The sequence below is a fragment of the Sorex fumeus genome, unplaced genomic scaffold (assembly GCF_029834395.1).
Source record: "Sorex fumeus unplaced genomic scaffold, SorFum_2.1 ptg000007l, whole genome shotgun sequence".
In the NCBI taxonomy this organism is placed as follows: Eukaryota; Metazoa; Chordata; class Mammalia; order Eulipotyphla; family Soricidae; genus Sorex; species Sorex fumeus.
In genome coordinates this window covers 28,148,323-28,164,940 of record NW_026606064.1, presented here as the reverse complement: position 1 = coordinate 28,164,940, position 16,618 = coordinate 28,148,323, and the positions used below count along the sequence as shown (strand labels likewise).

Sequence of the window (16,618 nt, the reverse complement as noted above, 5' to 3'; positions counted from 1 at the left end):
GAGGTTAATGAATGAGACACAATGTAGTTCAGAGTAGCACATACAATCACAACAGATGCAAAAGAACATGACCAAAAGAGAGGATGAAACAAGGAGAGGGAAGTAACAGAGGAAAGGAGGCTATTGGTCCAGGTTCTGTCCAATGTAGGTCATAGCATGTAGACGGAAGTCTACCTTGTTTCATGTGCTAATTTCTTAGCACATACAATCCACAAGACAAAGTACCCATGCTGAGTTTAGTGTGGTGAACTTTAGGACTTATTAACTGAATACCAGAAGTTATTTACTAAGAACTGACTTTGGTTTCTTAGCTACAAAAAAGAATGCTGCAGGGGCTAGAATGGTAGTAACAGCTCTACCAAGGACATTTGCCTTGCACATGGCTGGCCTGGGTTCGAACCCTGGCATCCCATATGGTCCCCCAAGCACCACCAGGAGTAATTCCTAAGTGCAGTTAGGAATAACCCTCTGAGCATTGCCAAGTGTGACTCTAAAAGCAAAAAATATATAATAATAATAAAAGAATGCTGCACTCTTATCTTTCCATGAGGTATGGCCATCTTAAATATTCAATAAGAACCAATGGCAACCCCAACTATATGTGCCTCACTTATATATGTGTCAATCCACTATGGGAACTAGAATAATGTGAGAGACAGCATTCTCTTTTAAAGAGTTTACTACTTTAATTGCCTGGTTAAAATTAAACATGTCAGAGGGAAAGAAGCAAATTTATGATAGCTTATTTGGGACAAGGACCATATATCATTCACTTTGGGAGGAAAAAAGCATTTATTCCATTTCCTACTATTAAATATGTACATATCTTCAGCTTCTTCTTCTGAGATTTTAAATTGCAAACAGAATAGAAACAAGTTGCTGAACAGGAATTGAAAGACAGTCAATTCATGTTAGCATACTAACAGAGAAGGCCTATTTTCTGTCTTGATCTAAGGCTGTGGCAGAACATGTAAGAAGTCAGACCTGTATTTATAACTTACTGCATAATGGTGAGAATACCAAGTATCAATTGTTATGGGCATGGTAGTCCCAAAGAACAGGAGGAAATGAACACAAATTCAGCACAGTGCTCTCTCTGGTGCTTTAGTTTACATGCTGTATAGTCCAGAAAATAAAGATGAGAGATGTATTGTGAGTCTCACTAGTCAAATTAATCATACTTCTTCTTAGAAAGGAATGAATCCTGGGGACAAAATAAAGACCCAGTATGCTCCTCTGACAGTACTCCCAGGTAATAAGGATGGAAGGGAGGTACGTAGGGTGGTAGGACTCTCTCAGTATTGTTCTATGCACAGAGATATTCAGAAACCTGCACAGGATCACTGGTTTCATAAGTGGTAGGCAAATTATACTGACCATGCCTGGAAATTCAGGAACCAGATCTGGGCTGCTTCATGAAGTTTCTATTTAGAAAATCAGATTCTATGCCAGTTACTAGCATAGAATCTGATAACATGAAGGTAAAGAGTAATTTAATAGATACACACAATTATAAGATTAACTAGTAAGTTCATAAGTTCTAAGATATAGACTAAAGATAACCTTGGAATTCATATAGAGCAGGCATGTTTTACATTTATATAGATAGGTGTGTGTGTGTGTGTGTGTGTGTGTGTGTGTGTGTTTCTTTCTACAGGATATAGACTCGAGGTAGATCCAGCAGGCCCTGAATAAAATTTAGATCAATAAATGAAGAAAGTTATGGATAAATTACATTCCAAAGATTAGCACAAAACAGAGGTGACGTCTTAAAAACTTTGGGGCAAAGTTAAGTAAAATCTGGCATAATAAAGCATGCTTGTCAAATGTTTTATTATCTACTAGTATATCATAAAATATACCTTTGGGAGCTACAAAGTGCTAATAGTAATATTAGTTATGCAAATTTATCAATATTTACAGTGCCAAGCACTGTGTATCAAGGAGGCACTGATACTTCTAACTATGGTCTAACCAGAAAATGCCACACATTTTTTGTCTTATGCATAAAAGAGTCTATAATGGGGAAAGTATGCCACCATTTATTTATTACCACTAATTTAAAGGTAAATTGACAAGTCTATTCCTTCCCTTTGTTCCAAAGAAGGCAGGATAGAGTGGTTTCTGACACAACTTTCTTATTCTTATCACCCTGCTTAGGAGTGAAAAAGGCAGCTGGAACATAGGTTGACAGTAGGTTGGTATCAGAACAACAGTTGGATCTATTGCCACTCCCTGTTCCTATGATTTTTTTCTTTCTTTTTTTTTTTTGCGATTTACAAAGAACTATGTTTAATCTGCTTTTTTGCTATATAGAGAAGTGAAACATTTCTAAGTTGATGGCATCAAACTGAGCTCTAGTTACAGTGACATATTTACATGATGCATGAATACCACCCACAGAGTTAATTATATCACATATTTGAGCAAATACACCTCCTGGCTTCAATGTAAAAGGGAAGCCACAAATTGAAAAATAGCTTTTAAACTCTGAAGAGATACCATTACTAAATTTATACATGCTACTAACCAATGTTTAAAGACAAGATAATATTCAATAAACTGATTTTTCATCTTGCTTTCTTTAGTTAGCAGTCATGAAACCCAGATTCTAGAAAATGGAAGCATTCTCACAATTTAAGTTTCTTTTGGGAAAAAACACACAAAATTTATAAACACTGTCAAATGAAAGACAAATTACTGAGTACTAGAGGCCCAAACATGTCCTTGTATATAAGGGGAAAAATTCATCGCACAGTCAGTGGAAATGAACAGCATCTTTGCTTCAGAAGTTCTCATAGAACTTTTACAGGCATTATTATAAGAGATGCTTGTGCAATATGTTTAAATAGCAAAAGGTTTAGGCCACTGTCTAATAGGCATTTTTATTATCTTAATTTGGAAACAAAATTACATCTGAAAATCTGGAGGATAAGACCAACCTTTTTTTAAATTATTATTTTGAAGCCACAACTGGCAATATTCAGGGATTTCTCCTGGCTCTTTAATCAGGAATTACTCCTAGCAGTTTCTGGGGATCAAACCTGGATTGACTACATGAAAGGCAAATGCCCTCCCCACTGTACTATCACTCCAGTTCAGGTCAACTTCTTAAATGAGAAGTTTATCCAAAATGTTACTACTAAACAAAAATGCATTCTAGGCAGAAAACTATGAAATAATTTAGAATTAGCTCAAAACACTAAAAAAAAGTGATTACATGAATGGAAGTCTTAAATAGAAGAATCAAGGAAGTTCCTTATATGAAATACCACCTGAAAATGGATGGATCAACATATGGAAAAGAGACTCCACTTATTTTAGTGTCTTGGCACCCAACTGTGCACGCAATTAATCCAAGTTGAATTAATGAATAAAGGAATCTTGAAAGAAAAGATTTGAAAGAATAAAAAGTCTAAAAGAGTTGCAAACTGTCTTGCTAACTAAAGCTGAAAAGTAATATGAGATAATAAAAGCTAAACATTCATGGGGCCAGGAATGTCGTTCAGTGGTAGAGCACCTGCCTTGTATGCATGAGGTTTTGAGTTCCATCCATGACTCTATCCCATATAACAAAGAATAATCCCCTGTCACTTCCAAGTTTGATCCCAAACCACAAGTGCAACCCTCTTCCCCATAACCCCTCCCCACTTCCTCAGGAAACCATAACCAGTGACCCTGGTTCACTGTCTCATTGCAGCTAAGTGTGATACTGCTTTCTCCCAGAATCACAAGAAGTGTGGCCTCTAACACCACCACAGCAACAACAAAAAGAATAAACATTTATTTGGAGTGGGCTATGCATCCTATGCTCTAACTTGCATGTTAATGACATGGAGTACTGGTTAACCTCCAAAATTTTATGGAAGAGAAAATTGTGATAAAAATGTTTTTAAGGGGGCTGGAGTGATAGCACAGTGGGTAGGTGTTTGCCTCGCAGACTCGGGTTTGATTCCCAGCATCTCATATTATCCCCCGAGCACTACCAAGAGTAATTCCTGAGTGCATGAACCAGGAGTAACCTCTGTGTGCATGAGCCAGGATTAAGTCCTGTGCAACACTGGGTGTGACCCAAAAAAGAAAAAAAATGTTTTTAAGATAACATTAAGTGACCCCAAGTACAGAGTCCCAAGCACTTCTGAGTGTGACCCAAATCCTCACTGAAAGTCCGACGGTGTTGGGAGAGGGTATCAATTTCTTTGACAGAATACATTTAAAAAGAGAACTCTTTATAAAACTATATACCTGAGGATGTTAGAGTTCACAGAAAGGGAAGGAAGGCAAATGTTAAGAAGAGTTTAGTAGTACAGTAATTGAACTAAAAATCTATGTCAAAAACTAACTTTTTTTTAATGAAGGAGTACTGCTATTTATTCAGCTACTGATTAAGATGACTGAAAACGCTAATTTCTTAAGAGATCTGGGGATCTGAATCCGATCAAAACTCAGAACATTTCATTCCATCTGATAAAAAAAAACCATCTTTGAAAAATCCTCATTGAAGTATGAAAAAAAGCATGAGCACTTTGCAAAGAAAGGAAAAAGATTTCTGATACTTATTTTATGATGATGCATATATCATAGGATTCAAAGACAGAAATATGATTTTCCTCACTAGAACCCCATATTTACTAAAACAACGAGAGTGTATACCATCTACACTCCTGACACACTTGACAGTACAAAGGTTCTGCAGAACTTACCCATTTTATCCAACCTTTCACTTTAGTGTGCATCCTCTGTTTCTACAGCTGCTACAAGAAACTGATCATATTCCAAGAAACCTCCTTTTTCTTTTCTTTTTTTTTCTTTTTGGGTCACACCCAGCGACACTCAGGAATTACTCCTGGCAGTGCTTGGGGAACCACATGGGATGCAGGGAATTGAACCCAGGTCAGCCGCTTGCAAAATAAACGCCCTACCTGCTGTACTATCACTATGGCCCTGAAACCTCCTTTTTTTTAATAAATTATATATACTCCTACTTAAGTCCTTTGTATGCAGCAAATATTCAAAACTTGCTTAATCAGATGCAAATGAAAGTTGTTTTTACTATCTGTGAACCTGTACATAATGTCACTGGCCCCAGATTTGCTCTCTGAAGCAACCTCTTCTTCTTCCATCCTTCATATGCAAGTCTTTCACATTTGTGAAGACTATCCTTTAAATGAGGACGTCAAAAACATACCTCCCCAGCTACCACTCTAATCCCTCAGCCACTCAGGCATCAACAATCAGTTAGAACATTCTTTTTCCTTGAGCTGGGACATCTCCGGAATTCTTCTTAACCCAGCATTCCAGGTAGCTACCATCATATGCTTAGAGTTGCTAAGGGAGACAAAAACCATTTGCCATTCCAAGCTCAGTTTTCTTTTCTTGGAACCACCCATTCCAAGTTCCCTCAGCCACTCCTCACAGGCAATGATTTAAATCCCTCAGCATCCTGGTCACAATGATTTCAATGCATCATTTTGCCAATGACACAGAAAAACTGACCTATTTCAGTTTCTTAAACCAAAGATAATTCACATTTTATGGTTTATTAGAAAAGTAGATAATTATTAGTTTTACCATTGCACCATAGGCTTCTACTGGTACAAACCAAAATGGCAGCAGCTCTGGTAATGAATGGCCCTTAATCATGACACAGGATCACACTGAACCCATAGTATGTAAAACATCCAAGCTTCTTTTCTGTATTCTAATATATTATTCCCCCCAAACCAAGGCCCAATTGCTTACTGCATCCTACTCATACACAATCGATTTTTAACCTCATCGCATAGTGGTGTACACTGATATAAATGTAAATGATCCAGATTCTTTCACTGTACAGAATGCTGGCTTTATGTTTCAATATGATGACATATTGTCTCGGTCTTCAGATACATTATCAGCCGACATATTAATGGAGAATGTACTTTCCCAACATTGCACAAGAGTGAACACCTTCAATTGCTTGGTCTCGGAATGTGGCCTGGGATTCCGCCAAGCATCTCTTCTAAGCAGCATGAAATAAATTTCCTGACCTTCATAGTTTGTGCAATGGAAAAGAAAGTTACTTGTGCTCTAAATATGCACTCCATCATTTAAGAAATAAATGAACATGTGAAAAGATAGAGAAGCTTCTTTAAATTTGGACAAAGTTTCAGTTTCCCAAAGCACATGAAGGCAGAAAGCAAGCTTCAGAAAATGCAGCATCTCCCAAACCAGGACTGATTAGACTAAATCCCATATGGAAAAATTTGATTGGAGAAGTTTTCTTCCCCCTTTCTTGCTTCTAATCCCTTCCCCCTCACTTCCTTACACACAACCCTTATGGACCCCATCTCTGTATATATCCTTTCTCCCTTTCCTTTGTTTTAGGTAATTTTTCCCCTGAAAAGTAAAGTTTTAGGTACCTGATTGTTTCTACAGACAACACAAAAGTACAGACAATATAATGCCTTCCTTAGGTAATGTGTTCACCAGAAATTGGCACAAACCAAAGAGATACTGTTTTCCATTCCCTGAAGCACAATAATTGAATCCCCACAGATATCAAAAAAAATGAAAAACATTTAAATGAAAATTCACCCTTAAGATTATAGTAGCTACCATCTCAATCAATTTTTAACATTTCTTATATTCCAAACATGGTAATTTTATAAGGAAATCAAATTGGGCATAAGAAATTTTGGAACTGAGCCAGCTAAAGGACATCTAGGATAGGTATTAAGAAAAAGAATGATTAGGCATTATTTCCTCTATTATCTGCCCCTTCTCCAGCAAAATAAGCATTTTCCAATAGTTATAGTGTCTTCATTGCCTGAATTACTAGCCATAATCTGAAGTAACTATTGACCAATGTATTTGCTTATTCAATAATATAGGTCTAAGTGTCTCTTCTGCTACCGGCACTGTTTTGAATATTATAGTTGGTACATGCAAAAATAAATCAAATTTTTGTCACTAAAAGTTTTAAGCTAATTTGAAATTGACTCCTGATTTGATTACTGATTTTTGGTGGTGCTGGCACAGATATGTATGTTTTTCTGTTCAAAACTGAACCAACAATTTTGTGGAGGTAGGGGGCTCATACCAGACTGTGCTCAGGGCTTACTCCTGGCTCTGCACTCAGAGATCACCTCTGGTAGGGCTCAGGAAGGTTTTGGGAATGGAACCCATTGGCTGTCTGCAAGGCAAGTGCCTTACCTGTGGTACTATCTTTCTAGCCCCAAAGTCAATTCTTATGATTTCTGTCTCTGTATCTTTTTCTTTTCTTGCTGTTTTGGTGTTTAAAGTCTTGCTACAACATATGACCTTTAATTTTCCCTTTATTTTTCAAATAATTGAAGCTAAAAGTAGGGCACAGCTCAGAGACATTGTAAGGGTCTCTCGACTCAATTTATTTGGTATTTTGTGTATCTCAGAAAGTGTAATGTATTGCCTAGAGCTAGTGAATAAAATCAGAACCTTTGTGCTTAAAGCCTTGTCACAGTGTATGATTAAGAACAATATATATCAGAAAGAAGACCAGTCCTAATATTCGACAGGCTATTCCACACTTAGGCAATATATTAGAACACCATAGTGGGACCAGAGAAATAGTATAATGGAAAGGTATCATCCTTGCATGCAGCTGACCAGGTTTGATCATCAATATTCTATATGGTTCTCAAGCCCATCAAGAGTGATCCCTGTGTGCAAAGCCCGAGAAAGTTGTGAGCACAACTGGGTTTGGTCCAAAACTCATAATAATAATAGTAATAAAAAAAATTAAAAATAACACCACCATAGTGACTAGAGAGATAGTAGTGGGGGATGGGCCTGTCTTAAAATGCATGTCTTTTATTCAGTCAATCCTGAGTTGATCCCCGGTACACCATGAACCCCAGAGCACATAACAGGAAGTAACCCCTCCTACCCCACAAAGAAGTGTGACCCAATCATCCTTCCTAATTTTAGGACAGGTACTGAGCTATAGATCTGCTTTTTAAAAAATCTCATCTATAATTACAAATGCATCTTAAATCATTCCCATCCCAACATACATACTCACTGAATCTGGGGTGGACAGCCAGGAAATCCTAGAAACTGCAGCCTTGGGAACATTGTTTATATGTCAAATAAGTCATATGGATGAGAAAGCTGATGATTTTGTCTCAGGGTGAGGATATTACAGCTACTTTTGATGAGCTGCTTAAATAGAAGAACCCATTTATTTTCTTTAAATTATATCAATCTTATTTTCAGTCACGCTGTAAGTGACAGGTTATCTCCTAATTTTGTTTTTAAAAGTCAATTCGACGTTAACTGATTTTGTTTTTAATCCCTCAATTTTACATTTCCTAGTTACAATGCCTTGGAAATTAGGAAATACTCCTTTGCCAGCTCTTCTCCCTTCCCAGCCCCACAAATGCAGAGACATGTCAAAAACAGAAGGTCATCATAAAGCTTCAGTCAGAGCAAAGGAACCAAAGATGAAAGCACATTTAAAAGCTACTAGGTTCTGTGAGCTTTCAAAATCAAGGACATTACAACCATGAAAACCTATGAGAAGTCTTTTAAGTGAACCTTGGGGGGAAACTGCATAACATTTGTTTCTCTTGGAGCCCTTTGGAGATAAATTTATTTTATTATGGCTGTCACTGAAGCTTGTAACTACACGTTGCTCCCCCACCAACGCTCTCCCCATCCCAGTTCCCAGTACATACATCTAGGGCAGAGGTTGGTCTATCAACTCCATAACCGTCCTGGAAATCTACCTACCTTCAGGGAACCAGTGGAAAGTGGCTTCTGTTTGCACGCAAGGCTGCTACTGCCCCCTACCCCCATCCCAGTTTTGCAGCATCTCTATGGGAAAGAGTGATCTACTCATCCTTCTACCCGAGACAAGGTACAGATGACAGAGCAAGGAAACACTTAGTCTCTGGTACATTTGACTGGATTTTTTTTTTGCCAGGAGCATAAGGGTTCTTAAGATTGTAGCTAATTTTAGTACTTATATCTAAATTAAAGCTCACATTCCTCATACTGGTTTACCCTCCTGTTCCTTTTAGAGAATACAGTGACCACACTCTCGCCCCCCAAAAGCTTTTTCAAAGCCATTGTGTCAGTGAGGTCCTTTGTTTTGACTGTCATCAACAATGATTTCATATAGTATTTACTAATTGGGTATATGACTCCTTTAAGGAATTAAGTGTGCTTGGAAAGCTAGGGGTGCATTCAAGAATAAAATAATTTAGAATTAAACAAGTCTATGTCTTAAGATTAAGTTTAAGGGGACTTTGAGGACACATATGAATACCAATACTTAAAAATACCAGCCTTTTCTGTTTCCTAGGGTTAACCCCCACATACAAATGACATACGGATTTCATTTGCCAACATGGTTTACTGCTTAACATTACTCCAAACTAAACAGTAAGTGGATGCAGAACGTAACCTGTAAGTTTGCTCATTCACTTTTGAAGCCCATCTGGGTATGCTATTCATTCTAATAAAGAAAATTGATCACAACACAGCTTAATGCGACTCTTGTTCAGATAATTTCTTCCTCCAATGAACAACAGCTAGCATTTACATAGAATTCCCTGGAATTCTCTCCTCCCTTCTCTTTAAAATGCAATTCACAGCTTGAGATCACAAAGCCTGCCAGTGGCTGAATGGCTGCACTAGAAGGCTGAGAGTCCTTCAATTAAGCAGCAATTTTGCAATTAGTGGAAACTGAGTGCTCCATAACAATCGTTTGAAAACAAGTTGAGACAAGTTAGCAATTACCCTATTAAAGGGATATTCTCTATTGCAATGGGCTAGGCTAGGCTAGCCCCCTCAAGCAAACAAATCTTCCACTCTCCAAGATACAAGTTGAAAATTGTGTTTTAATTATTAAAATAAATGAGGTATTACAGGCAGTTGAAATGGAGTGCCTTTCATTTTAAGAGATATTCAGTGTTTTGCTAACCTACAGTTCTCCGTGCACTCTATGTTTATTCTGAAAGTCTAAAAGTTTCTTCTACACTCTGGGTCTTAAATCTTAAAATGTACATCAACTACTTGTGTATCATCTTTCTATTGTGTATATCCTCAATAATCTTGAAGCTGAGTAATAGACTGAGTCTTTGAAATCTAAAGCTGCTTGCTCTTACCTCCTCAAGTTCACCACCAGGATACAGGACTGGGGTGTGGTGGGGGTCATTTCCAGCTGATTTTGAAGATAGCTTTTTTTTTTTAACGTACTTGTAGCTAATCTAACTGGGTCAGTTTGCTGCCAGTGCTGAGCTAGACTAGGGCTACTCATATTTGAAAGAAATGAATGATCAGTTGTCTACATTTTGACCACTGAAAAGCTGGAACTCTTAAAGACTCCAGGAAGAAAGGAATAGCTTAACATTCTATGGTGCCCCTTTTATATAGGATAACCAAGGACTGAGCCAAATTTCAAGGATTTTTGAAATTTGCATTATTTACTGGATTCCATCATCCCTTCCAAGGAGTCAGAAAGAACCACCCAACATCCCTGCACATCCCTTCCCGCCCTCCTTTAGTTATTATGAGATTCAGACAATTAATTCTTTTCTATATTAAGGAACCACCTGAGGTGATGATTGTATTTTAAGCAAATGCTCACTTTCTAGGTTTCCTTTCCCAAGTTCAACTTTCACTCACTGCAATGAGACCCTAAAACAGACTTTCCAAAGGGTTTATTATTTGAATACGCAAATGCTATCCTACCTGTTGATCTAAATGATCTTAAGATCTTAAAACTTGATCTTCAATAACCTTAAATAATCTCTTAAACAAGACTTCCAGTTACTAATTCAGCTCTGGACTATGAAACTCTCCAAAGGTATGTGAAAAATTACTCTGCTATTTTGATTTTTTTAAAAAAATGTGATGTGTAAGTGTGTCTGCAATGTTCTAATGCTTCAAAACATGTACGTAAGTCTTGTTTATCTGGAAATCATTTCTTTCTGCTTATATCATTTATAAATAGAAAATGTTTTGTAATAACTTAAAATAGCTCTACTACATACATAATACATAAAATAGTTCCACATACCTAAGACTTTTCCTGTCATAATACATATTACCCTTCTTTACTGACCAGCAGTTATCTCATTTTGCAATATAAACTAGAAGAGACAGCAATTTTATAACCCTGGAATTCCAGTAATGGTGACCAAACGTGCTTAAAATTCCTAGGAAAGCTATTGTTGCATGTCAACAATTGTGCCTTCCCTTTCTCTTACCTCTGATCTTAGTCAATAGGTAAACTCACAAAAGAAAATTCTTAGACAAGACATTTGCAAAATTAAAGGAAGAGGAGATAGTGGTATTTTTAAGGAGTTGTTTCTAGGGCCAAAACTTTGAAAAGTAATTTCTATGTGCGATGTGATCTATTATGTGTAAGAACTTGAAGCACTACATGAGAAACTTCCAACTTAAAAATGATAATGAGGTATCATGAGGTAAACACTGAGGGCTCTCAAGCACAGACATATTAAATCTGTGATTATACCTCAATAAATTAAAATATTTAATGTATATATAAATCTAATTTTAACACCCAAATGACTTTTGACCGTATAACACATTCATATAAAATTAAAATTTTAGATAATATGAAAAGGGTATTTTCCAAGAAGTAGAGCCAGTTGGAAAGGAGCTTTTAATAGCACAACACATTTTATTTGTAGTTAAAAAACCAACGTTCCTAATTATATAGTGCTTTGCTTTAAAAGACAACTGTACTAGGAGAATTAATAAACACTCAAAAATATGCTTTTCTTTGCTTCTGGCCAAGAACATTCCTACATTCTTGTTTTAAAAAAAAAAGTTCACTGGGTACTGCTGACTGTTAAGGAGTAAGCGTTAAGATACCTGAAGGACCCTAAAATAACATCCAGGAAGTCTTAATGCCACCCACAGCAACCTGTCAATGCTCTCCCAGCGTGAGGAAACCTTGTTTGCACTCGAACCAAAGAGGCGCAAGGAGTCAAAAAAAAAAAACCCCACGTGAGTCGGAGACTGAAGCATCTTGCAACAAGTCCCTCCTTCCAGCGCCCGTAGCGATCCCGCAAACCACGCTGTGCAGCTTTGCACTTCCCCGCCCCTAGCCTCCCGCCCCCCGCAGCTGCTCTGGGCAGCTTGGCCGGCAGAGGGCACCCTCTACCTTCCCTAGCGCTGCTCTCCCTGCCCCCTCCTCCTCCTCCTCCTCCTCCTCCTCCTCCTCCTACTCCTCCTCCTCCTCCTCACCCCTCCACCCCGCTCCACCCCCAACACAAAAACACGGCATCCTCGACTGCGCCTCCAGTTCACTACAGCAGCCCCGACGCTCTCCAACACCCCTCCACCCAACGCGGCCCGGGGTGCCCGCAGCTTGCAGTTACCCGAGACTGCCGTCGGACCGAAAGCCCCGTCCCTTCGCCTATCGCTCTCCAGACACAGTTCACTCACCCCTTCTTCCTCCTTCCCGGGGATGCAACCCCAGAGACCTCCCGGAGTCAAGACGAGCCCCCACCAGCCACCCCGCACACGCGCGCGCGCGCGCGCGCGCGCACACACACACACACACACACACACACACAAACACACAGACAAGCGCGCGCGCACACGCGCGCACGCACAACCCACTCTGCCTCGGAAAGTCAAACCGTGCACTTCCCGGGACCGTGCCCGCAGGGAGGGGCGCCGGGATGGACTGGTGTGGACACAGCCCCGGGATCCGCGAACCTTCACCGGTCCGAAGGCGGCGGTGTTCGCCGTCCTCCCTCTACCTTGACATCGGACGCGTGCGAGTCCGCCTGGGTCTCCACTCCCGGGAAGCAGGTGACCTACCGCGCGCCACCCGTCTGGAACCCGGGGCACGGGGGATGCCCCACGGGGGAGAAGGATGCCCAGCCCAACCCCGATTCCCTCACCTCAGGCAGGGTCCCCCGACAGCTGGCGGCCGAAAGGATCTCTTCCAAGACCCCTCCTCGGATGCGTGAGGATTTGGGGGGCGGGGGATCCCCCCGAGCGCCGTCTGGGTTCCGCTCCGCCTCTCCCTTCGCGGCTTTCTCTCCCCTCCCTCGGGGGTTCCCCAGGGTCTCGCTCGCGCGCTCTGTCTCTCTCTCTCTCCCCCCTCCCACCAGACCCCCCGGGATGGGGTCCCAGCTGGCCCTCCGGGTTGAGGCACCGGGAGGACCAAGTTCCCCGGGAGCAACTCCAAACGGGGAGGACAGAAGTTGTGGCCTCTTCTCCCAACTTGGGCTGCCCCCCGGCTCCCGCGCGCCAACTTTCCCCGGCGGACCGGCGCCTCCCGTGCCCAGTCCTGCGCTCGGAGCCCGCCTACCTCGGCGTCCACACAAAGCTCACGGGTCCCCAGCGGCGGAGTCACATCGTTGTCCCGCTCCTGGCCCCTGCGCCCAGCCCCTGGCCCCGTCGCGGAGCCGCTCGCCGCCGGCCCCACAGCAGCGGTGGCAACTGCGATCCAAGTGTCTCATGGACGCTTCACCCGGAGGAGGTCGGGGGCGCGCGGGGCCCGAACCCCGCCGAGGGTCTTGGGTGCGCGGGACAGCAGGCGGGCCGGTGCGCCCGGGCGCGGGGCGGCAGCAGCGCCGGCGGCGGCGGCGGCGGCAGCGGCGGGGACCGGGAGCTCCAGCCTGTGCCTCGAGCCCGGGTCAGACATTATTTAGCTCTTCGGTTGCGTTTCGATTGGTCAAACGGCGCCGCCCCCCGCCCCCCGCCCCCGGCTCGCCCGCCACCGAGACCCGCGCCGGGCGGCCGCTTAAAGGGAACGCCGCGCCTTTTCCGCGCCCGGGCTCAGCCCCCTGGGACTCCCGGGACTGCCCCCCCAACCCCCGCTCCCGGGGTACCGGCGTCCCGACTCCCGCCTCTCCCTCCCTGCGTCCGGGCTACAGCGACTTACACCCCCCCCACCCCTTCACACACACACACACACACACACACACACGTACTCCCCTGCGAGCTCCGCACCCTCCCTGGGGCGCCTTGGTCAGACGCACGCGACCACCCGGTCTCTTCGAGGGGCGACCGCGCAACCGGTTCGAGGGGAACCCCGAGTCCCGCGCCCGGGACCCCGGGCGGTGCGCGCCCCAGCGCGCAAGGAAGCGAGTGCGGCCCCGACGCCCCGAGGTCTAGCTCCCCTTCCCGTCATCCCGGCACCCAAGTTCTATGGAAAAGGACGCCGCGTTTCCCGGGCCCGAGACACACCTTCCCGCACCTTCCCGCACCTTCCCGCACCACGGAGCTTGCCAACACGAACACACAATGCAATCGCGCGGAGCATGGGGGTTGTGGGTTTACTCCGGTGCCTTAAACACTCGGGCTTAAACAGAGTTCGTGCACTGACCTCGCCGGAGTTTGCCTAATAGGAATTCAATCAAGATAATAACGGCATTCTTTATTAATGAACGCCCCCAGATAACGTTACAGCAACTTACTTGCTCCAGCCAGGAAGCCGAAGCAATGACAGACCTTACCAAAGCCACACGCTTTCCCGCAGACCCGGGGAAGGGGGGGGGGGGGCGGGAGGAAAAGAAAAAAATAAACGAACAGAGAAAGAAAAAAGAAAGAAAGAAAAGAAACCCACCTTTTCAGTCACTACTTGTCAAAGTAAACATCAAGGCAGCTGCTCTGGGGAAGACTTCCACTTCTAAACTCCCAGACTCTATTTTAATTATTATTTTGTCCACGTTTCCCTTTGGTTTAAAAAATAATAATAATAAAGAAGGGGAGGGGGGGGAATGGTGCGAGTCTTTGGTGCCCGGTATGTACTCCTCCTGTTCTGCAGCAAAGAAGTTAAATTATTGATAGTGGAAATTGCATGGCGGAGGTAATACTCGCACCCCCCTGAGCGAGGAGCTCCATTTGATCTCGGCAGCGGCAGGGAGATTTCATGCTAGCTCGCCGGGGGGAGCGGCGAGCGCGAGCAGCCCTCTCATCGGTGAATGGGAAAGTGGGTGGGAGTCCACGAGAGGGCTCCACGGTGCCTTGACGTGCGCTGTCATATGATACCTCCGCTGCCTCGAAATAGACACTCTAGTGCACGAATTACCAGAATCAAAATTCAGCGCATTTAAAATGATACATCTTTTATTAGAAGAGTTCCGTTCCAGGGCATTGCATGTTTTTGCAGATGTTTTCACTTCTCTCCCTTGCAAACTCACACACAGAAGCCAACCCCCTCCCCCCCTTTTTTTTAAAAATAAGGAACCCTCCTCAGCAGCAAATAAATAAATATATATATATATTTTAAGCTTCTATCTTAAAGGGGTGAGGTGCGGGGGTTACCACAGACTCCATTTCTCCTCCCTCGTACACCCCAACAAACACCAGCAGAGGACCCTTCAGTCTTTATTTGCCGCTAGTCAAGTCACTTGATGGGGGCATCTCAGTAACTGGGGTTAAGAGGACCGTTTCCAACTAGTCTTTGGATAAACATTGTCTACCGTCTAGCCAACTAGGTTTCTGCTTTAAAGCTGAATTTTCTTCCCATTCGTTCCATCAACTGATCCATGCGCACCAGTGCATACGTTAACGTTTAAAATAAGAAACAGGGGAGCGACTCTTGGAGTCCTTGGACCTACTATGAGTATAAAAGTCACCTAGTTGCCCTTTTTTTATTTTTTTGTTTTGTTTTTTGGGTCACACCGGACGATGCTCAGGGCTTACTCCAGGCTCTGCACTCAGAGATCACGGCTGGTTGTGCTAAGGGACGCGGGGAAGGGTGGGGGCAGGGCGGAGTGATAGGCGAACCCAGAGATGGCATAGGAGTTAAGGCACTTGTCTTCCACGCGTTCGCCTATCACTGGGTTCGCCTATCACTCCGCCCTGCCCCCACCCCTTAATTCATGCGAGTTTCTTATCTCGAAATAGAGATTTGGTAGTGGTGGGATATGGTCCAGAATTTAGTCTTTTAGCAAGCATCTCATGCACCTCTGATGTTAAAAAAAAAAAACTTAGTTTACACTTTAAGAAGTCTGGATAAATGATGTCTGAGAAATCTCCAATTTGGCATACAGTTTTATGTATACATTCATTTTTCTGCAATCTCAAGGGGGGTTGACCTAATAATTGCTCATACTCATTGCTGTAAGATTTTTCCTAAACACTCCGATGTTAATTTGGGGAAAGAGAAAGATTCATAAACAATTTCCTGCCCTAGACACTCTTGTGGTTATCAAGAATGTGCTGTTATGCTGAATATAGAATATTGTCATATATTCATTTCGGTTTACCTAAGCGTTTGCAATTAACAATGAGTTCACATATACTAGCTGTTTTCTAAGGACTAGTAGAAACATTACTCTCATCTTACAAATGAAAAACTTAAGATCAGTGCCATGAAATACATTTGCCCAAAGTCACATAGCTAATTGCCAGAGATAAGACTTCAATGAACTTAGGAGCTCCTGAATTAGAAATATAGAAATATCCCTGCCTTTCCCCATGCCCCAACCCCCAAATAAACAAAGCTATCTGTTCCTTGGAAGTGTTATCAGGATGTGTGATCATTCGAAGCGTCTTTGCAAATTGTTGAACTGAATAGTCAAATTATTCAAATATATGCATATTCTTAGAGTGTCACACATTTAGCTTTGCACCTCTGTCAACTTGACAGAACACATGA

General features: G+C 42.5%; 1 protein-coding gene across 6 annotated transcripts in view; it reads right to left on the bottom strand.

The window, feature by feature from the left end:
• The window catches only part of BDNF (brain derived neurotrophic factor), a 58,691-nt gene that overhangs the window by 22,863 nt on the left and 19,210 nt on the right, over window positions 1–16,618 (bottom strand). The window contains exon 1 of one of the 6 annotated variants that reach the window (XM_056136299.1): window positions 13,319–13,765. The exons of 4 other annotated variants lie outside the window; for them this stretch is intronic. The gene's annotated coding sequence lies outside the window, so the exon portion shown is untranslated. Of the gene's footprint in view, window positions 1–12,441; window positions 12,463–13,318; window positions 13,766–16,618 lie in introns of those variants that run through there. One more of the 6 variants, XM_056136333.1, reaches the window with a different exon arrangement.